We start from the raw sequence: 23,792 nt of genomic DNA, 5'->3' as shown, positions 1-23,792 counted from the left end.
CTATTTTGGAATTCTAGAACTCCCAATATTCTTTTTTGGAATTCTAGAACTCACAACAGTGTGTTTTGGAATTCTAGAACTCCCAACATTCTATATAGGAATTCTAGAACTCCCAACATTCTATCTTGGACTTCTAGAACTCCCAACATTCTATTTGGGTTTTCTAGAACTCCCAACATTATATTTTGATATTCTAGAACTCTCAACATTCTATTTTGGAATTCTGCAACACCAACATTCTATTTTGGAATTCTAGAACTCCCAATATTCTTTTTTGGAATTCTAGAACTCACAACAGTGTGTTTTGGAATTCTAGAACTCCCAACATTCTATATAGGAATTCTAGAACTCCCAACATTCTATCTTGGACTTCTAGAACTCTCAACATTCTATTTGGGTATTCTAGAACTCCCAACATTATATTTTGATATTCTAGAAATCTCAACATTCTATTTTGGAATTCTAGAACTTTCAATATTCTATTTTGGAATTCTAGATCTCCCAATATTCTATTTTGAAATTCTAGAACTCCCAACATTCTATTTTAGTATTCTAGAACTCCAAACAGACTATTTTGGAATTCTAGAACTCCCAGCATTCTATTTTGGAATTCTGCTACACCAACATTCTATTTTGGAATTCTAGAACTCCCAACATTCTTTTTTGGAATTCTAGAACTCACAACAGTGTGTTTTGGAATTATAGAACTCCCAACATACTATATAGGAATTCTAGAACTCCCAACATTCTATTTTAGTATTCTAAAACTCCCAACATTCTATTTTGGAATTCTAGAACCCCAACATTCTATTTTGGAATTCTAGGTTGCCCAACCTTCTATTTTGGAATTCTAGAACTCCCAACATTATATTTTGTAATTCTGCCACACCAACATTCTTTCCTGGAATACTAGAATTTTCAACATTGTATTTGGTATTCTAGATCTCCCAACATTATATTTTGATATTCTAGAACTCTCAACATTCTATTTTGGAATTATAGAACTCCCAACATTCTATTTTGGAATTCTGCAACACCAACATTCTATTTTGGAATTCTAGAACACCCAATATTCTTTATTGGAATTCTAGAACTCACAACAGTGTGTTTTGGAATTCTAGAACTCCCAACATTCTATATAGGAATTCTAGAACTCCCAACATTCTATATTGGACTTCTAGAACTCCCAACATTCTATTTGGGTATTCTAGAACTCCCAACATTATATTTTGATATTCTAGAACTCTCAACATACTATCTTGGATTTCTAGATCTCCCAACATTCTATTTTTGAATTCTAGAACTCCCTACATTCTTTTTTGGAATTCTAGAACTCCCAATATGCTATATAGGAATTCTAGAACTCCTAACATTCTATCTTGGAATTCTAGAACTCCCAATATTCTTTTTTTATAATTCTAGAACTCCCAACATTCTATTTTGGAATTCTAGAACTCCCAATATTCTATTCTGAAATTCTTGAACTCCCAACATTCTATTTTGGAACTCTGCAATACCAACATTCTATTTTGGAATTCTAGAACTCCCAACATTCTATTTTGGAATTATAGAACTCCCAGCATTCTATTTTGGAATTCTACTTCATCAACATTCTATTCTGGAATTCTAGAAATCCCAACATTCTTTTTTGGAATTCTAGAACTCACAACAGTGTGATTTGGAATTCTAGAACTCCCAACATTCTATATAGGAATTCTAGAACTCACAACATTCTATCTTGGACTTCTAGAACTCCCAACATTCTATTTAGGTATTCCAGAACTCCCAACATTATATTTTGGAATTCTAAAACACCAACATTCTATCTTGGAATTCTAGAACTCCCAACATTCTATTTTGGAATTCTAGAACTCCCAACATACTATTTTGGAATTATAGAACTCCCAACATTCTTTTTTGGAATTCTAGAACTCCCAACATTCTATTTTAGTATTCTAGAACTCCTAACAGACTATTTTGGGATTCTAGAACTCCCAATATTCTAATTTTTTTTTATTCTAGAACTACCAACATTCTATTTTGGTATTCTAGAACTCCCAATATACTATTCTGAAATTCTAGAACACCCAACATTCTATTTTGGAACTCTGCAATACCAACATTCTGTTTTGGAATTCTACAACACCAACATTCTATTTTAGTATTTTAAAACTCCCAACATTCTTTTTTGAATTCTAGAACTCACAAGAGTGTATTTTGGAATTCTAGAACTCCCAACATTCTATTTTGGAATTCTGGAACTCCCAGCATTCTATGTTGGAATTCAAGAACTCCCAACATTCTATTTTAGTATTCTAAAACTCCCAATATTCTATTTTGGAATTCTAGAACTCCCAACATTCTATTTTTTTAATTCTAAGTTGCCCAACCTTCTATTTTGGAATTCTAGAACTCCCAACATTCTATTTTGGAATTCTAGAACTCCCAACATTCTATCTTGGACTTCTAGATCTACCGATATTCTATGTTGGATTTCTAGAACTCTCAACATTCTATTTTGGAATTCTGCAACACCAACATTATATCTTGGTATTCTAGAACTCCCAACTTTCTATTTTGGAATTCTAGTACTACCAACATTCTATTTTGAAATTCTAGTACTACCAACATTTTATTTTGTAATTCTGCCACACCATCATTCTTTCCTGGAATTCTAGAATTTTCAACATTTTATTTGGTATTCTAGAACTCCCAACATTATATTTTGATATTCTAGAACTCTCAACATTCTATATTGGAATTATAGAACTCACAACATTCTATTTTGAAATTGTGCAACACCAACATTCTATTTTGGAATTCTAGAACACCCAATATTCTTTTTTGGAATTCTAGAACTCACAACAGTGTGTTTTGGAATTCTAGAACTCCCAACATTCTATATAGGAATTCTAGAACTCCCAACATTCTATCTTGGACTTCTAGAACTCCCAACATTCTATTTGGGTTTTCTAGAACTCCCAACATTATATTTTGGTATTCTAGAACTCTCAACATTCTATTTTGGAATTCTAGAACTCCCAACATTCTATATAGGAATTCTAGAACTCCCAACATTCTATCTTGGACTTCTAGAACTCCCAACATTCTATTTTTGAATTCTAGAACTCCCAACATTCTTTTTTGGAATTCTAGAACTCACAACAGTGTGTTTTGGAATTCTAGAACTCCCAACATTCTATATAGGAATTCTAGAACTCCCAACATTCTATCTTGGACTTCTAGAACTCCCAACATTCTATTTGGGTTTTCTAGAACTCCCAACATTATATTTTGGTATTCTAGAACTCTCAACATTCTATTTTGGAATTCTAGAACTCCCAACATTCTATTTTGGTATTCTAGAACTCCCAATATTCTATTTTGGAATTCTAGATCTCCCAATATTCTATTTTGAAATTCTAGAACTCCCAACATTTTATTTTAGTATTCTAGAACTCCTAACAGACTATTTTGGAATTCTAGAACTCCCAATATATATTTTTTTATAATTCTAGAACTCCCGACATTCTATTTTGGAATTCTAGAACTCCCAATGTTCTTTTTTGGAATTCTAGAACTCACAACAGTGTGTTTTGGAATTCTAGAACTCACAACAGTGTGTTTTGGAATTCTAGAACTCCCAACATTCTATATAGGAATTCTAGAACTCCCAACATTCTATCTTGGACTTCTAGAACTCTCAACATTCTATTTGGGTATTCTAGAACTCCCAACATTATATTTTGATATTCTAAAACTCTCAACATTCTATTTTGGAATTCTAGAACTCCCAATATTCTATTTTGGAATTCTAGATCTCCCAATATTCTATTTTGAAATTCTAGAACTCCCAACATTCTATTTTAGTATTCTAGAACTCCTAACAGACTATTTTGGAATTCTAGAACTCCCAACATTCTTTTTTGGAATTATAGAACTCACAACAGTGTGTTTTGGAATTATAGAACTCCCAACATTCTATATAGGAATTCTAGAACTTCCAACTTTCTATCTTGGACTTCTGGAACTCCCAACATTCTTTTTTGGAATTCTAGAACTCCCAACATTCTATTTTAGTATTCTAGAACTCCTAACAGACTATTTCTGGATTCTAGAACTCCCAATATTCTTTTTTTTTATAATTCTAGAACTCCCAACATTCTATTTTGGAATTCTAGAACTCCCAACATTCTATTTTAGTATTCTAGTACTCCTAATAGACTATTTTGGGATTCTAGAACTCCCAATATTCTTTTTTTTATAATTCTAGAACTCCCAACATTCTATTTTGGAATTCTAGAACTCCCAACATTCTATATAGGAATTCTAGAACTCCCAACATTCTATCTTGGACTTCTAGAACTCTCAACATTCTATTTGGGTATTCTAGAACTCCCAACATTATATTTTGATATTCTAGAACTCTCAACATTCTATTTTGGAATTCTAGAACTCCCAATATTCTATTTTGGAATTCTAGATCTCCCAATATTCTATTTTGAAATTCTAGAACTCCCAACATTCTATTTTAGTATTCTAGAACTCCTAACAGACTATTTTGGAATTCTAGAACTCACAAATTTTTTTTTATAATTCTAGAACTCACAACATTCTATTTTGGAATTCTAGAACTCCCATCATTCTATTTTGGAATTCTGCTACACCAACATTCTATTTTGGAATTCTAGAACTCCCAACATTCTTTTTTTGAATTCTAGAACTCACAACAGTGTGTTTTGGAATTATAGAACTCCCAACATTCTATATAGGAATTCTAGAACTCCCAACATTCTATCTTGGACTTCTGGAACTCCCAACATTCTTTTTTGGAATTCTAGAACTCCCAACATTCTATTTTAGTATTCTAGAACTCCTAATAGACTATTTTGGGATTCTAGAACTCCCAATATTCTTTTTTTTATAATTCTAGAACTCCCAACATTCTATTTTGGAATTCTAGAATTCCAAAATTCTAGAATTTTCAACATTTTATTTGGTATTCTAGAACTCCCAACATTATATTTTGATATTCTAGAACTCTCAACATTCTATTTTGGAATTATAGAACTCCCAACATTCTATTTTGGAATTCTGCAACACCAACATTCTATTTTGGAATTCTAGAACACCCAATATTCTTTTTTGGAATTCTAGAACTCACAACAGTGTGTTTTGGAATTCTAGAACTCCCAACATTCTATATAGGAATTATAGAATTCACAACATTCTATCTTGGACTTCTAGAACTCCCAACATTCTATTTGGGTATTCCAGAACTCCCAACATTATATTTTGGAATTCTAAAACACCAACATTCTATCTTGGAATTCTAGAACTCCCAACATTCTATTTTAGTATTCTAGAACTCCTAACAGACTATTTTGGGATTCTAGAACTCCCAATATTCTTTTTTTTTTTTTAATTCTAGAACTACCAACATTCTATTTTGGAATTCTAGGACTCCCAACATTCTATTTTGGTATTCTAGAACTCCCAATATACTATTCTGAAATTCTAGAACTCCCAACATTCTATTTTGGAACTCTGCAATACCAACATTCTATTTTGGAATTCTACAACACCAACATTCTATTTTAGTATTTTAAAACTCCCAACATTATTTTTTGAATTCTAGAACTCACAAGAGTGTATTTTGGAATTCTAGAACTCCCAACATTATATTTTGGAATTCTGGAACTCCCAGCATTCTATGTTGGAATTCTAAAACTCCCAACATTCTATTTTGGAATTCTAGAACTCCCAACATTCTATTTTGGAATTCTAAGTTGCCCAACCTTCTATTTTGGAATTCTGGAACTCCCAGCATTCTATGTTGGAATTCTAAAACTTCCAACATACTATTTTGGAATTCTAGAACTCCCAACATTCTATTTTGGAATTCTAGGACTCCCAACATTATATCTTGGTATTCTAGAACTCCCAACATTCTATTTTGGAATTCTAGAACTCCCAACATTCTATCTTGTACTTCTAGTACTCCCAACATTCTTTTTTGGAATTCTAGAACTCCCAACATTCTATTTTGGAATTCTAGAACTCCCAACATTCTATATACGAATTCTAGAACTCCCAACATTCTATTTTGGAATTCTGGAACTCCCAGCATTCTATTTTGGAATTCTAGAACTCCCAACATTCTATTTTAGTATTCTAAAACTCCCAACATTCTATTTTGGAATTCTAGAACTCCCAACATTCTATTTTGGAATTCTAAGTTGCCCAACCTTCTATTTTGGAATTCTAGAACTCCCAACATTCTATTTTGGAATTCTAGAACTCCCAACATTCTATTTTGGAATTCTAGAACTCCCAACATTCTATTTTGGAATTCTAGAACTCCCAACATTCTATTTTGGAATTCTAGAACTCCCAATATTCTATTTTGGAATTCTAGAACTCCTAACATTCTATTTTGGAATTCTAGGTTGCCCAACCTTCTATTTTGGAATTCTAGAACTCCCAACATTCTATTTTGGAATTCTGGAACTCCCAGCATTCTATTTTGGAATTCTAGAACTCCCAACATTCTATTTTGGAATTCTAGAACTCCCAACATTCTATTTTGGAATTCTAGGTTGCCCAACCTTCTATTTTGGAATTTTAGAACTCCCAACATTCTATTTTGGAATTCTAGAACTCCCAACATTCTATTTTAGTATTCTAAAACTCCCAACATTCTATTTTGGAATTCTAGAACTCCCAACATTTTATTTTGTAATTCTGCCACACCAACATTCTTTCCTGGAATTCTAGAATTTTCAACATTTTATTTGGTATTCTAGAACTCCCAACATTATATTTTGATATTCTAGAACTCTCAACATTCTATTTTGGAAATATAGAACTCCCAACATTCTATTTTGGAATTCTGCAACACCAACATTCTATATAGGAATTCTAGAACTCCCAACATCCTATCTTGGACTTCTAGAACTCCCAACATTCTATTTGGGTATTTTAGAACTCCCAACATTATATTTTGATATTCTAGAACTCTCAACATTCTATTTTGGAATTCTAGAACTCCCAACATTCTATTTTGGCATTCTAGAACTCCCAATATTCTTTTTTGGAATTCTAGATCTCCCAATATTCTATTTTGAAATTCTAGAACTCCCAACATTCTATTTTAGTATTCTAGAACTCCTAACAGACTATTTTGGAATTCTAGAACTCCCAATATTCTTTTTTTTAATTCTAGAACTACCAACATTCTATTTTGGAATTCTAGAACTCCCAATATACTATTCTGAAATTCTTGAACTCCCAATATTCTATTTTGGAACTCTGCAATACCAACATTCTATTTTGGAATTCTAGAACTCCCAACATTCTATTTTGGAATTATAGAACTCCCAGCATTCTATTTTGGAATTCTACTTCACCAACATTCTATTTTGGAATTCTAGAACTCCCAACATTCTTTTTTGGAATTCTAGAACTCACAACATTCTATATAGGAATTCTAGAACTCCCAACATTCTATCTTAGACTTATAGATCTCCCAACATCTATTTTGGAATTCTAGAACTCCCAACATTCTTTTTTGGAATTCTAGAACTCACAACAGTGTGATTTGGAATTCTAGAACTCCCAACATTCTTTTTTGGAATTCTAGAACTCACAACAGTGTGATTTGGAATTCTAGAACTCCCAACATTCTATATAGGAATTATAGAATTCACAACATTCTATCTTGGACTTCTAGAACTCCCAACATTCTATTTGGGTATTCCAGAACTCCCAACATTATATTTTGGAATTCTAAAACACCAACATTCTATCTTGGAATTCTAGAACTCCCAACATTCTATTTTAGTATTCTAGAACTCCTAACAGACTATTTTGGGATTCTAGAACTCCCAATATTCTTTTTTTTTTTTAATTCTAGAACTACCAACATTCTATTTTGGAATTCTAGGACTCCCAACATTCTATTTTGGTATTCTAGAACTCCCAATATACTATTCTGAAATTCTAGAACTCCCAACATTCTATTTTGGAACTCTGCAATACCAACATTCTATTTTGGAATTCTACAACACCAACATTCTATTTTAGTATTTTAAAACTCCCAACATTCTTTTTTGAATTCTAGAACTCACAAGAGTGTATTTTGGAATTCTAGAACTCCCAACATTCTATTTTGGAATTCTGGAACTCCCAGCATTCTATGTTGGAATTCTAAAACTCCCAACATTCTATTTTGGAATTCTAGAACTCCCAACATTCTATTTTGGAATTCTAAGTTGCCCAACCTTCTATTTTGGAATTCTGGAACTCCCAACATTCTATTTTGGAACTCTGCAATACCAACATTCTATTTTGGAATTCTACAACACCAACATTCTATTTTAGTATTTTAAAACTCCCAACATTCTTTTTTGAATTCTAGAACTCACAAGAGTGTATTTTGGAATTCTAGAACTCCCAACATTATATTTTGGAATTCTGGAACTCCCAACATTCTATGTTGGAATTCTAAAACTCCCAACATTCTATTTTGGAATTCTAGAACTCCCAACATTCTATTTTGGAATTCTAAGTTGCCCAACCTTCTATTTTGGAATTCTGGAACTCCCAGCATTCTATGTTGGAATTCTAAAACTTCCAACATACTATTTTGGAATTCTAGAACTCCCAACATTCTATTTTGGAATTCTAGGACTCCCAACATTATATCTTGGTATTCTAGAACTCCCAACATTCTATTTTGGAATTCTAGAACTCCCAACATTCTATCTTGTACTTCTAGTACTCCCAACATTCTTTTTTGGAATTCTAGAACTCCCAACATTCTATTTTGGAATTCTAGAACTCCCAACATTCTATATACGAATTCTAGAACTCCCAACATTCTATTTTGGAATTCTGGAACTCCCAGCATTCTATTTTGGAATTCTAGAACTCCCAACATTCTATTTTAGTATTCTAAAACTCCCAACATTCTATTTTGGAATTCTAGAACTCCCAACATTCTATTTTGGAATTCTAAGTTGCCCAACCTTCTATTTTGGAATTCTAGAACTCCCAACATTCTATTTTGGAATTCTAGAACTCCCAACATTCTATTTTGGAATTCTAGAACTCCCAACATTCTATTTTAGTGTTCTAGAACTCCTAACAGAATATTTTGGGATTCTAGAACTCCCAATTTTTTTTTTATAATTCTAGAACTCCCAACATTCTATTTTGGAATTCTAGGACTCCCAACATTCTATTTTGGTATTCTAGAACTCCCAACATTCTATTTTGGAATTCTAGAACTCCCAACATTCTATTTTGGACTTCTAGATCTCCCGATATTCTATTTTGGATTTCTAGAACTCTCAACATTCTATTTTGGAATTCTGCAACACCAACATTATATCTTGGTATTCTAGAACTCCCAACATTCTATTTTGGAATTCTAGAACTCCCAACATTCTATATACGAATTCTAGAACTCCCAACATTCTATCTTGTACTTCTAGAACTCCCAACATTCTTTTTTGGAATTCTAGAACTCACAACAGTGTGTTTTGGAATTCTAGAACTCCCAACATTCTATATATGTATTCTAGAACTCCCAGCATTCTATCTTGGAGTTCTAGAACTCCCAACAATATATTTTGATATTCTAGAACTCCCAACATTCTATTTTGGAATTCTGTAACATTAACATTCTATTTTGGAATTCTAGAACTCCCAACATTCTATTTTGGAATTCTGCAACACCAACAATCTATTTTGGAATTCTCAAACTCCCAACATTCTATTTTGTAATTCTGCTACATCAACATTATATTTTGGAATAATAGAACTCCCAACATTCTATTTTGGAATTCTAGAACTCCCAACATTCTATTTTGGAATTCTAGGTTGCCCAACCTTCTATTTTGGAATTCTAGAACTCCCAACATTCTATTTTGGAATTCTAGAGCTCCCAACATTCTATTTTGGAATTCTGGAACTCTCAACATTCTATTTTGGAACTCTGCAATACCAACATTCTATTTTGGAATTCTAGAACTCCCAACATTCTTTTTTGGAATTCTAGAACTCACAACAGTGTGTTTTGGAATTCTAGAACTCCCAACATTCTATATAGGAATTCTAGAACTCCCAACATTCTATCTTGGACTTCTAGAACTCCCAACATTCTATTTTTGAATTCTAGAACTGCCAACATTCTTTTTTTGGAATTCTAGTACTCACAACAGTGTGTTTTGGAATTCTAGAACTCCCAACATTCTATATTGGAATTCTAGAACTCCCAACATTCTATATAGGAATTCTAGAACTCCCAACATTCTATATAGGAATTCTAGAACTCCCAACATTCTATATAGGAATTCTAGAACTCCCAACATTCTATCTTGGTTTTCTAGAACTCCCAACATTCTATTTGGGTATTCTAGAACTCCCAACATTATATTTTGATATTCTAGAACTCTCAACATTCTATTTGGAATTCTACAACTCCCAACATTCTATTTTGGCATTCTAGAACTCCCAATATTCTATTTTGGAATTCTAGATCTCCCAATATTCTATTTTGAAATTCTAGAACTCCCAACATTCTATTTTAGTATTCTAAAACTCCCAACATTCTATTTTGGAATTCTAGAACTCCCAACATTCTATTTTTTAATTCTAAGTTGCCCAACCTTCTATTTTGGAATTCTAGTACTCCCAACATTCTATTTTAGAATTCTAGAACTCCCAACATTCTATTTTGGAATTCTAGAACTCCCAACATTCTATTTTGGACTTCTAGATCTCCCGATATTCTATTTTGGATTTCTAGAACTCTCAACATTCTATTTTGGAATTCTGCAACACCAACATTATATCTTGGTATTCTAGAACTCCCAACATTCTATTTTGGAATTCTAGAACTCCCAACATTCTATATACGAATTCTAGAACTCCCAACATTCTATCTTGTACTTCTAGAACTCCCAACATTCTTTTTTGGAATTCTAGAACTCACAACAGTGTGTTTTGGAATTCTAGAACTCCCAACATTCTATATATGTATTCTAGAACTCCCAGCATTCTATCTTGGAGTTCTAGAACTCCCAACATTCTATTTGGGTATTCTAAAACTCCCAACAATATATTTTGATATTCTAGAACTCCCAACATTCTATTTTGGAATTCTGTAACATTAACATTCTATTTTGGAATTCTAGAACTCCCAACATTCTATTTTGGAATTCTGCAACACCAACAATCTATTTTGGAATTCTCAAACTCCCAACATTCTATTTTGTAATTCTGCTACATCAACATTATATTTTGGAATAATAGAACTCCCAACATTCTATTTTGGAATTCTAGAACTCCCAACATTCTATTTTGGAATTCTAGGTTGCCCAACCTTCTATTTTGGAATTCTAGAACTCCCAACATTCTATTTTGGAATTCTAGAGCTCCCAACATTCTATTTTGGAATTCTGGAACTCCCAACATTCTATTTTGGAACTCTGCAATACCAACATTCTATTTTGGAATTCTACAACACCAACATTCTATTTTAGTATTTTAAAACTCCCAACATTCTTTTTTGAATTCTAGAACTCACAAGAGTGTATTTTGGAATTCTAGAACTCCCAACATTCTATTTTGGAAATCTGGAACTCCCAGCATTCTAGGTTGGAATTCAAGAACTCCCAACATTCTATTTTAGTATTCTAAAACTCCCAATATTCTATTTTGGAATTCTAGTACTCCCAACATTCTAATTTAGAATTCTAGAACTCCCAACATTCTATCTTGGACTTCTAGATCTCCCGATATTCTATTTTGGATTTCTAGAACTCCCAACATTCTATTTTGGAATTCTAGAACTCCCAACATTCTATTTTAGTATTCTAGAACTCCCAACATTCTATTTTGGAATTCTGCAACACCAACATTATATCTTGGTATTCTAGAACTCCCAACATTCTATTTTGGAATTCTAGAACTCCCAACATTCTATATACGAATTCTAGAACTCCCAACATTCTATCTTGTACTTCTAGAACTCCCAACATTCTTTTTTGGAATTCTAGAACTCACAACAGTGTGATTTGGAATTCTAGAACTCCCAACATTCTATATATGTATTCTAGAACTCCCAGCATTCTATCTTGGAGTTCTAGAACTCCCAACATTCTATTTGGGTATTCTAAAACTCCCAACAATATATTTTGATATTCTAGAACTCCCAACATTCTATTTTGGATTTCTGCAACGCCAACATTCTATTTTGGAATTCTAGAACTCCCAACATTCTATTTTGGAATTCTGCAACACCAAAATTATATCTTGGAATTCTAGAAACTCCCAACATTCTATTTTGGAATTCTAGAACTCCCAACATTATATTTTACAATTCTGTAACACCAACATTCTATTTTGGAATTCTAGAACTCCCAACATTATATTAAAGAATTCTGCAACACCAACATTCTATTTTGGAATTCTCTAACTCCCAACATTCTATTTTGGAATTCTGCTACACCCACATTCTATTTTGGAATGATAGAACTCCCAACATTCTATTTTGGAAAATCTAGAACTCCCAATATTCTATTTTGGAATTCTAGAACTCCCAACATTCTATTTTGGAATTCTAGGTTGCCCAACCTTCTATTTTGGAACTCTAGAACTCCCAACATTCTATTTTGGAATTCAAGAACTCCCAGCATTCTATTTTGGAATTCTAGAACTCCCAACATTCTATTTTGGAATTCTAGAACTCCCAACATTCTATTTTGGAATTCTAGGTTGCCCAACCTTCTATTTTGGAATTCTAGAACTCCCAACATTCTATTTTGGAATTCTGGAACTCCCAGCATTCTATTTTGGAATTCTAGAACTCCCAACATTCTATTTTAGTATTCTAAAACTTCCAACATTCTATTTTGGAATTCTAGAACTCCCAACATTTTATTTTGTAATTCTGCCACACCAACATTCTTTCCTGGAATTCTAGAATTTTCAACATTTTATTTGGTATTCTAGAACTCCCAACATTATATTTTGATATTCTAGAACTCTCAACATTCTATTTTGGAATTATAGAACTCCCAACATTCTATTTTGGAATTCTGCAACACCAACATTCTATTTTGGAATTCTAGAACACCCAATATTCTTTTTTGGAATTCTAGAACTCACAACAGTGTGTTTTGGAATTCTAGAACTCCAAACATTCTATATAGGAATTCTAGAACTCCCAACATTCTATCTTGGACTTCTAGAACTCCCAACATTCTATTTTTGAATTCTAGAACTTTCAACATTCTTTTTTGGAATTCTAGAACTCATCACAGTGTGTTTTGGAATTCTAGAACTCCCAACATTCTGTATAGGAATTCTAGTACTCCCAACATTCTATCTTGGACTTCTAGAACTCTCAACATTCTATTTTGGAATTATAGAACTCCCAACATTCTATTTTGGAATTCTGCAACACCAACATTCTATTTTGGAATTCTAGAACACCCAATATTCTTTTTTGGAATTCTAGAACTCACAACAGTGTGTTTTGGAATTCTAGAACTCCAAACATTCTATATAGGAATTCTAGAACTCCCAACATTCTATCTTGGACTTCTAGAACTCCCAACATTCTATTTTTGAATTCTAGAACTTTCAACATTCTTTTTTGGAATTCTAGAACTCATCACAGTGTGTTTTGGAATTCTAGAACTCCCAACATTCTGTATAGGAATTCTAGTACTCCCAACATTCTATCTTGGACTTCTAGAACTCCCAACATTCTATTTGGGTATTCTAGAACTCCCAACATTATATTTTGATATTCTAGAACTCTCAACATTCTATTTTGGAATTCTAGAACTCCCAACATTCTATTTTGGCATTCTAGAACTCCCAATATTCTATTTTTGGAATTCTAGATCTCCCAATATTCTATTTTGAAATTCTAGAACTCCCAACATTCTATTTTAGTATTCTAGAACTCCTAACAGACTATTTTGGAATTCTAGAACTCCCAATATTCTTTTTTTTTTAATAATTCTAGAACTCCCAACATTCTATTTTGGAATTCTAGAACTCCCAATATACTATTCTGAAATTCTTGAACTCCCAACATTCTATTTTGGAACTCTGCAATACCAACATTCTATTTTGGAATTCTAGAACTCCCAACATTCTATTTTGGAATAATAGAACTCCCAACATTCTATCTTGGACTTATAGAACTCCCAACATCTATTTTGGAATTCTAGAACTCCCAACATTCTTTTTTGGAATTCTAGAACTCACAACAGTGTGATTTGGAATTCTAGAACTCCCAACATTCTATATAGGAATTCTAGAATTCACAACATTCTATCTTGGACTTCTAGAACTCCCAACATTCTATTTGGGTATTCCAGAACTCCCAACATTATATTTTGGAATTCTAAAACACCAACATTCTATCTTGGAATTCTAGAACTCCCAACATTCTATTTTTGAATTCTAGAACTCCCAACATTCTATTTTGGAATTATAGAACTCCCAACATTCTTTTTTGGAATTCTAGAACTCCCAACATTCTATTTTAGTATTCTAGAACTCCTAACAGACTATTTTGGGATTCTAGAACTCCCAATATTCTTTTTTTTTAATTCTAGAACTACCAACATTCTATGTTGGAATTCTAGGACTCCCAACATTCTATTTTGGTATTCTAGAACTCCCAATATACTATTCTGAAATTCTAGAACTCCCAACATTCTATTTTGGAACTCTGCAATACCAACATTCTATTTTGGAATTCTACAACACCAACATTCTATTTTAGTATTTTAAAACTCCCAACATTCTTTTTTGAATTCTAGAACTCACAAGAGTGTATTTTGGAATTCTAGAACTCCCAACATTCTATTTTGGAATTCTGGAACTCCCAGCATTCTATGTTGGAATTCTAAAACTCCCAACATTCTATTTTGGAATTCTAGAACTCCCAACATTCTATTTTGGAATTCTGAGTTGCCCAACCTTCTATTTAGGAATTCTAGTACTCCCAACATACTATTTTGGAATTCTAGAACTCCCAACATTCTATTTTGGAATTCTAGAACTCCCAACATTCTATTTTGGAATTCTAGAACTCCCAACATTCTATCTTGGACTTCTAGATCTCCTGATATTCTATTTTGGATTTCTAGAACTCTCAACATTCTATTTTGGAATTCTGCAACACCAACATTATATCTTGGTATTCTAGAACTCCCAACATTCTATTTTGGAATTCTAGAACTCCCAACATTCTATATACGAATTCTAGAACTCCCAACATTCTATCTTGGACTTATAGAACTCCCAACATTCTTTTTGGGAATTCTAGAACTCACAACAGTGTGTTTTGGAATTCTAGAACTCCCAACATTCTATATATGTATTCTAGAACTCCCAGCATTCTATCTTGGCGTTCTAGAACTCCCAACATTCTATTTGGGTATTCTAGAACTCCCAACATTATATTTTGATATTCTAGAACTCCCAACATTCTATTTTGGAATTCTGCTACACCAACATTCTATTTTGGAATGATAGAACTCCCAACATTCTATTTTGGAAAATCTAGAACTCCCAACATTTTATTTTGTAATTCTGCCACACCAACATTCTTTCCTGGAATTCTAGAATTTTCAACATTTTATTTGGTATTTTAGAACTCCCAACATTATATTTTGATATTCTAGAACTCTAAACATTCTATTTTGGAATTATAGAACTCCCAACATTCTATTTTGGAATTCTGCAACACCAACATTCTATTTTGGAATTCTAGAACACCCAATATTCTTTTTTGGAATTCTAGAACTCACAACAGTGTGGTTTGGAATTCTAGAACTCCAAACATTCTATATAGGAATTCTAGAACTCCCAACATTCTATCTTGGACTTCTAGAACTCCCAACATTCTATTTGGGTATTCTAGAACTCCCAACATTATATTTTGATATTCTAGAACTCTCAACATTCTATTTTGGAATTCTAGAACTCCCAACATTCTATTTTGGCATTCTAGAACTCCCAATATTCTATTTTGGAATTCTAGATCTCCCAATATTCTATTTTGAAATTCTAGAACTCCCAACATTCTATTTTAGTATTCTAGAACTCCTAACAGACTATTTTGGAATTCTAGAACTCCCAATATTCTTTTTTTTTTAAATAATTCTAGAACTCCCAACATTCTATTTTGGAATTCTAGAACTCCCAATATACTATTCTGAAATTCTTGAACTCCCAGCATTCTATTTTGGAACTCTGCAATACCAACATTCTATTTTGGAATTCTAGAACTCCCAACATTCTATTTTGGAATAATAGAACTCCCAGCATTCTATTTTGGAATTCTACTTCACCAACATTCTATTTTGGAATTCTAGAACTCCCAACATTCTTTTTTGGAATTATATAACTCACAACAGTGTGTTTTGGAATTCTAGAACTCCCAACATTCTATATAGGAATTCTAGAACTCCCAACATTCTATCTTGGACTTATAGAACTCCCAACATCTATTTTGGAATTCTAGAACTCCCAACATTCTTTTTTGGAATTCTAGAACTCACAACAGTGTGATTTGGAATTCTCGAACTCCCAACATTCTATATAGGAATTCTAGAATTCACAACATTCTATCTTGGACTTCTAGAACTCCCAACATTCTATTTGGGTATTCCAGAACTCCCAACATTATATTTTGGAATTCTAAAACACCAACATTCTATCTTGGAATTCTAGAACTCCCAACATTCTATTTTTGAATTCTAGAACTCCCAACATTCTATTTTGGAATTCTAGAACTCCCAACATTCTTTTTTGGAATTCTAGAACTCCCAACATTCTATTTTAGTATTCTAGAACTCCTAACAGACTATTTTGGGATTCTAGAACTCCCAATATTCTTTTTTTTTTAATTCTAGAACTACCAACATTCTATTTTGGAATTCAAGGACTCCCAACATTCTATTTTGGTATTCTAGAACTCCCAATATACTATTCTGAAATTCTAGAACTCCCAACATTCTATTTTGGAACTCTGCAATACCAACATTCTATTTTGGAATTCTGGAACTCCCAGCGTTCTATGTTGGAATTCTAAAACTCCCAACATTCTATTTTGGAATTCTAGAACTCCCAACATTCTATTTTGGAATTCTAAGTTGCCCAACCTTCTATTTTGGAATTCTAGTACTCCCAACATACTATTTTGGAATTCTAGAACTCCCAACATTCTATTTTGGAATTCTAGAACTCACAACATTCTATATAGGAATTCTAGAACTCCCAACATCCTATCTTGGACTTCTAGAACTCCCAACATTCTATTTGGGTATTTTAGAACTCCCAACATTATATTTTGATATTCTAGAACTCTCAACATTCTATTTTGGAATTCTAGAACTCCCAACATTCTATTTTGGCATTCTAGAACTCCCAATATTCTATTTTGGAATTCTAGATCTCCCAATATTCTATTTTGAAATTCTAGAACTCCCAACATTCTATTTTAGTATTCTAGAACTCCTAACAGACTATTTTGGAATTCTAGAACTCCCAATATTCTTTTTTTTAATTCTAGAACTACCAACATTCTATTTTGGAATTCTAGAACTCCCAATATACTATTCTGAAATTCTTGAACTCCCAACATTCTATTTTGGAACTCTGCAATACCAACATTCTATTTTGGAATTCTAGAACTCCCAACATTCTATTTTGGAATTATAGAACTCCCAGCATTCTATTTTGGAATTCTACTTCACCAACATTCTATTTTGGAATTCTAGAACTCCCAACATTCTATTTTGGAATTCTAGAACTCACAACATTCTATATAGGAATTCTAGAACTCCCAACATTCTATCTTAGACTTATAGATCTCCCAACATCTATTTTGGAATTCTAGAACTCCCAACATTCTTTTTTGGAATTCTAGAACTCACAACAGTGTGATTTGGAATTCTAGAACTCCCAACATTCTTTTTTGGAATTCTAGAACTCACAACAGTGTGATTTGGAATTCTAGAACTCCCAACATTCTATATAGGAATTATAGAATTCACAACATTCTATCTTGGACTTCTAGAACTCCCAACATTCTATTTGGGTATTCCAGAACTCCCAACATTATATTTTGGAATTCTAAAACACCAACATTCTATCTTGGAATTCTAGAACTCCCAACATTCTATTTTAGTATTCTAGAACTCCTAACAGACTATTTTGGGATTCTAGAACTCCCAATATTCTTTTTTTTTTTTTAATTCTAGAACTACCAACATTCTATTTTGGAATTCTAGGACTCCCAACATTCTATTTTGGTATTCTAGAACTCCCAATATACTATTCTGAAATTCTAGAACTCCCAACATTCTATTTTGGAACTCTGCAATACCAACATTCTATTTTGGAATTCTACAACACCAACATTCTATTTTAGTATTTTAAAACTCCCAACATTCTTTTTTGAATTCTAGAACTCACAAGAGTGTATTTTGGAATTCTAGAACTCCCAACATTCTATTTTGGAATTCTGGAACTCCCAGCATTCTATGTTGGAATTCTAAAACTCCCAACATTCTATTTTGGAATTCTAGAACTCCCAACATTCTATTTTGGAATTCTAAGTTGCCCAACCTTCTATTTTGGAATTCTGGAACTCCCAACATTCTATTTTGGAACTCTGCAATACCAACATTCTATTTTGGAATTCTACAACACCAACATTCTATTTTAGTATTTTAAAACTCCCAACATTATTTTTTGAATTCTAGAACTCACAAGAGTGTATTTTGGAATTCTAGAACTCCCAACATTATATTTTGGAATTCTGGAACTCCCAGCATTCTATGTTGGAATTCTAAAACTCCCAACATTCTATTTTGGAATTCTAGAACTCCCAACATTCTATTTTGGAATTCTAAGTTGCCCAACCTTCTATTTTGGAATTCTGGAACTCCCAGCATTCTATGTTGGAATTCTAAAACTTCCAACATACTATTTTGGAATTCTAGAACTCCCAACATTCTATTTTGGAATTCTAGGACTCCCAACATTATATCTTGGTATTCTAGAACTCCCAACATTCTATTTTGGAATTCTAGAACTCCCAACATTCTATCTTGTACTTCTAGTACTCCCAACATTCTTTTTTGGAATTCTAGAACTCCCAACATTCTATTTTGGAATTCTAGAACTCCCAACATTCTATATACGAATTCTAGAACTCCCAACATTCTATTTTGGAATTCTGGAACTCCCAGCATTCTATTTTGGAATTCTAGAACTCCCAACATTCTATTTTAGTATTCTAAAACTCCCAACATTCTATTTTGGAATTCTAGAACTCCCAACATTCTATTTTGGAATTCTAAGTTGCCCAACCTTCTATTTTGGAATTCTAGAACTCCCAACATTCTATCTTGGACTTCTAGAACTCCCAACATTCTATTTGGGTATTCTAGAACTCCCAACATTATATTTTGATATTCTAGAACTCTCAACATTCTATTTTGGAATTCTAGAACTCCCAACATTCTATTTTGGCATTCTAGAACTCCCAATATTCTATTTTGGAATTCTAGATCTCCCAATATTCTATTTTGAAATTCTAGAATTCCCAACATTCTATTTTAGTATTCTAGAACTCCTAACAGACTATTTTGGAATTCTAGAACTCCCAATATTCTTTTTTTTTTAAATAATTCTAGAACTCCCAACATTCTATTTTGGAATTCTAGAACTCCCAATATACTATTCTGAAATTCTTGAACTCCCAACATTCTATTTTGGAACTCTGCAATACCAACATTCTATTTTGGAATTCTAGAACTCCCAACATTCTATTTTGGAATAATAGAACTCCCAGCATTCTATTTTGGAATTCTACTTCACCAACATTCTATTTTGGAATTCTAGAACTCCCAACATTCTTTTTTGGAATTATATAACTCACAACAGTGTGTTTTGGAATTCTAGAACTCCCAACATTCTATATAGGAATTCTAGAACTCCCAACATTCTATCTTGGACTTATAGAACTCCCAACATCTATTTTGGAATTCTAGAACTCCCAACATTCTTTTTTGGAATTCTAGAACTCACAACAGTGTGATTTGGAATTCTCGAACTCCCAACATTCTATATAGGAATTCTAGAATTCACAACATTCTATCTTGGACTTCTAGAACTCCCAACATTCTATTTGGGTATTCCAGAACTCCCAACATTATATTTTGGAATTCTAAAACACCAACATTCTATCTTGGAATTCTAGAACTCCCAACATTCTATTTTTGAATTCTAGAACTCCCAACATTCTATTTTGGAATTCTAGAACTCCCAACATTCTTTTTTGGAATTCTAGAACTCCCAACATTCTATTTTAGTATTCTAGAACTCCTAACAGACTATTTTGGGATTCTAGAACTCCCAATATTCTTTTTTTTTAATTCTAGAACTCCCAACATTCTATTTTGGAATTCAAGGACTCCCAACATTCTATTTTGGTATTCTAGAACTCCCAATATACTATTCTGAAATTCTAGAACTCCCAACATTCTATTTTGGAACTCTGCAATACCAACATTCTATTTTGGAATTCTGGAACTCCCAGCGTTCTATGTTGGAATTCTAAAACTCCCAACATTCTATTTTGGAATTCTAGAACTCCCAACATTCTATTTTGGAATTCTAAGTTGCCCAACCTTCTATTTTGGAATTTTAGAACTCCCAACATTCTATTTTGGAATTCTAGAACTCCCAACATTCTATTTTAGTATTCTAAAACTCCCAACATTCTATTTTGGAATTCTAGAACTCCCAACATTTTATTTTGTAATTCTGCCACACCAACATTCTTTCCTGGAATTCTAGAATTTTCAACATTTTATTTGGTATTCTAGAACTCCCAACATTATATTTTGATATTCTAGAACTCTCAACATTCTATTTTGGAAATATAGAACTCCCAACATTCTATTTTGGAATTCTGCAACACCAACATTCTATATAGGAATTCTAGAACTCCCAACATCCTATCTTGGACTTCTAGAACTCCCAACATTCTATTTGGGTATTTTAGAACTCCCAACATTATATTTTGATATTCTAGAACTCTCAACATTCTATTTTGGAATTCTAGAACTCCCAACATTCTATTTTGGCATTCTAGAACTCCCAATATTCTATTTTGGAATTCTAGATCTCCCAATATTCTATTTTGAAATTCTAGAACTCCCAACATTCTATTTTAGTATTCTAGAACTCCTAACAGACTATTTTGGAATTCTAGAACTCCCAATATTCTTTTTTTTAATTCTAGAACTACCAACATTCTATTTTGGTATTCTAGAACTCCCAATATACTATTCTGAAATTCTAGAACTCCCAACATTCTATTTTGGAACTCTGCAATACCAACATTCTATTTTGGAATTCTGGAACTCCCAGCGTTCTATGTTGGAATTCTAAAACTCCCAACATTCTATTTTGGAATTCTAGAACTCCCAACATTCTATTTTGGAATTCTAAGTTGCCCAACCTTCTATTTTGGAATTTTAGAACTCCCAACATTCTATTTTGGAATTCTAGAACTCCCAACATTCTATTTTAGTATTCTAAAACTCCCAACATTCTATTTTGGAATTCTAGAACTCCCAACATTTTATTTTGTAATTCTGCCACACCAACATTCTTTCCTGGAATTCTAGAATTTTCAACATTTTATTTGGTATTCTAGAACTCCCAACATTATATTTTGATATTCTAGAACTCTCAACATTCTATTTTGGAAATATAGAACTCCCAACATTCTATTTTGGAATTCTGCAACACCAACATTCTATATAGGAATTCTAGAACTCCCAACATCCTATCTTGGACTTCTAGAACTCCCAACATTCTATTTGGGTATTTTAGAACTCCCAACATTATATTTTGATATTCTAGAACTCTCAACATTCTATTTTGGAATTCTAGAACTCCCAACATTCTATTTTGGCATTCTAGAACTCCCAATATTCTATTTTGGAATTCTAGATCTCCCAATATTCTATTTTGAAATTCTAGAACTCCCAACATTCTATTTTAGTATTCTAGAACTCCTAACAGACTATTTTGGAATTCTAGAACTCCCAATATTCTTTTTTTTAATTCTAGAACTACCAACATTCTATTTTGGAATTCTAGAACTCCCAATATACTATTCTGAAATTCTTGAACTCCCAACATTCTATTTTGGAACTCTGCAATACCAACATTCTATTTTGGAATTCTAGAACTCCCAACATTCTATTTTGGAATTATAGAACTCCCAGCATTCTATTTTGGAATTCTAGAACTCCCAACATTCTATTTTGGAATTCTAGAACTCACAACATTCTATATAGGAATTCTAGAACTCCCAACATTCTATCTTAGACTTATAGATCTCCCAACATCTATTTTGGAATTCTAGAACTCCCAACATTCTTTTTTGGAATTCTAGAACTCACAACAGTGTGATTTGGAATTCTAGAACTCCCAACATTCTTTTTTGGAATTCTAGAACTCACAACAGTGTGATTTGGAATTCTAGAACTCCCAACATTCTATATAGGAATTATAGAATTCACAACATTCTATCTTGGACTTCTAGAACTCCCAACATTCTATTTGGGTATTCCAGAACTCCCAACATTATATTTTGGAATTCTAAAACACCAACATTCTATCTTGGAATTCTAGAACTCCCAACATTCTATTTTAGTATTCTAGAACTCCTAACAGACTATTTTGGGATTCTAGAACTCCCAATATTCTTTTTTTTTTTTTAATTCTAGAACTACCAACATTCTATTTTGGAATTCTAGGACTCCCAACATTCTATTTTGGTATTCTAGAACTCCCAATATACTATTCTGAAATTCTAGAACTCCCAACATTCTATTTTGGAACTCTGCAATACCAACATTCTATTTTGGAATTCTACAACACCAACATTCTATTTTAGTATTTTAAAACTCCCAACATTCTTTTTTGAATTCTAGAACTCACAAGAGTGTATTTTGGAATTCTAGAACTCCCAACATTCTATTTTGGAATTCTGAAACTCCCAGCATTCTATGTTGGAATTCTAAAACTCCCAACATTCTATTTTGGAATTCTAGAACTCCCAACATTCTATTTTGGAATTCTAAGTTGCCCAACCTTCTATTTTGGAATTCTGGAACTCCCAACATTCTATTTTGGAACTCTGCAATACCAACATTCTATTTTGGAATTCTACAACACCAACATTCTATTTTAGTATTTTAAAACTCCCAACATTATTTTTTGAATTCTAGAACTCACAAGAGTGTATTTTGGAATTCTAGAACTCCCAACATTATATTTTGGAATTCTGGAACTCCCAGCATTCTATGTTGGAATTCTAAAACTCCCAACATTCTATTTTGGAATTCTAGAACTCCCAACATTCTATTTTGGAATTCTAAGTTGCCCAACCTTCTATTTTGGAATTCTGGAACTCCCAGCATTCTATGTTGGAATTCTAAAACTTCCAACATACTATTTTGGAATTCTAGAACTCCCAACATTCTATTTTGGAATTCTAGGACTCCCAACATTATATCTTGGTATTCTAGAACTCCCAACATTCTATTTTGGAATTCTAGAACTCCCAACATTCTATCTTGTACTTCTAGTACTCCCAACATTCTTTTTTGGAATTCTAGAACTCCCAACATTCTATTTTGGAATTCTAGAACTCCCAACATTCTATA

The sequence above is a fragment of the Pseudophryne corroboree genome, chromosome 5 (genome assembly GCF_028390025.1).
Source record: "Pseudophryne corroboree isolate aPseCor3 chromosome 5, aPseCor3.hap2, whole genome shotgun sequence".
In the NCBI taxonomy this organism is placed as follows: Eukaryota; Metazoa; Chordata; class Amphibia; order Anura; family Myobatrachidae; genus Pseudophryne; species Pseudophryne corroboree.
The sequence above is the reverse complement of the archived record's forward strand: the minus strand, read 5'-3'. Positions refer to the sequence as shown.